The sequence below is a fragment of the Nematolebias whitei genome, chromosome 1, assembly GCF_014905685.2.
Source record: "Nematolebias whitei isolate Nwh7 chromosome 1, NemWhi1, whole genome shotgun sequence".
In the NCBI taxonomy this organism is placed as follows: Eukaryota; Metazoa; Chordata; class Actinopteri; order Cyprinodontiformes; family Rivulidae; genus Nematolebias; species Nematolebias whitei.
In genome coordinates this window covers 10,610,338-10,611,715 of record NC_056498.1, presented here as the reverse complement: position 1 = coordinate 10,611,715, position 1,378 = coordinate 10,610,338, and the positions used below count along the sequence as shown (strand labels likewise).

The 1,378-nt window shown below is 36.3% G+C and overlaps 1 non-coding gene across 1 annotated transcript; it reads right to left on the bottom strand.

The window, feature by feature from the left end:
- Positions 1-736: 736 nt before the first annotated feature.
- On the bottom strand, positions 737-809 carry trnak-uuu. The gene has a single exon. It is a non-coding gene; the product is annotated as a tRNA-Lys (tRNA).
- Positions 810-1,378: the final 569 nt, after the last annotated feature.

Sequence of the window (1,378 nt, the reverse complement as noted above, 5' to 3'; positions counted from 1 at the left end):
TAGTAATGATAATAGAAAAGAGAGTTCTTTCACTTGATCAATTCAAGAAAGAAAGTCTCAGGATGGGTCAACCTGTATTTCTGGATTCAAATCAATGAAATGACAGTTTCTGTCCCATAAGGTGCCTAAGGTCAAGGTTTTGACATCAGGCCTAGTTCACTACACCCTAACAGGGACTTGAAAACTGGACCTCAGATTAAAAGTCTGATGCTCTACCGTCTGAGCTATCCAGGCTCAATAATCTCTCTATATATATATTTTGCTGTTTGTCTGTCTGTTTCGTTTAATGTATTTATAGAGGTAACTGTCAATGAGCCAAGAGGACACTTTCACAAGAGAGTCCATCAAAAAGTTCAAATCGCCTGAATTGGGACTTGAACCCTGGACCATCACATTAAGAGTCTGATGCTTTACCGTCTGAGCTATCCAGGCTCTATATTCTTGATATATATGTATCTGTCTGTCTGTCTGTTTCAATTTAACCAGTTTATACTAGTGTAAATGAGTCACAATAACTCACTCACACGAGAGTCCTGTAAAAAGTCAAATTTGTCTGAACAGGGACTTGATCTCTGGATCCTCAAATTAAGTGTCTAAAGCTATACTGATTGAGCTGTACAGGCTCTGTTTTCTATATGAATGTATCTGTTTGTTTCATTTAACCTGTATTTATACAGTTAAGCATGAATGAGCCACGAGGACTCACTTTCAAGAAAGTCCTGTAAAAAGTGCACTTTGCCTGAACAGGGAGTTGAACCCTGGACCCTCACATTAAAAGTCTGATGCTCTACCGTCTGAGCTATCCAGGCTCTATAATCTCTGTATATATATATGTTGCTGTTTGTCTGTCTGTTTCGTTTAACGTATTTATAGAGGTAACTGTCAATGAACCAAGAGGACACTTTCACAAGAGAGTCCATTAAAAAGTGCAATTCGCCTGAACAGGGACTTGAATCCTGGACCTTCAGATTAAGAGTCTGCTGCTCTACCGTCAGAGCTATCCAGGCTCAATAATCTCTCTATAATCTCTCTATATATATATGTTTCTGTTTGTCTGTCTGTCATTTAACGTATTAGAGGTAACTGTGTAGATGAACATATTCTGTGATATATTCATAAATTAAACGGATTCATTTATTTTTCTGGACTGAATAATATCGTGCATTTTATTATAAAAAATGTAACGTGAGACGTTAATTTTCTTTGACCCATCAAAATGAACGTGGTCATTTATTTTCAGAATCAAAATTTAACATCACACATTTACATTAATTTGGCAAAATTGAAAATAATAACAGGTTAATTAATCAGTTTACAATTAGAAGACCATACGGCGATGGTTGAAAACCTTGCTTCACAACAGACATTTCTGAAAATA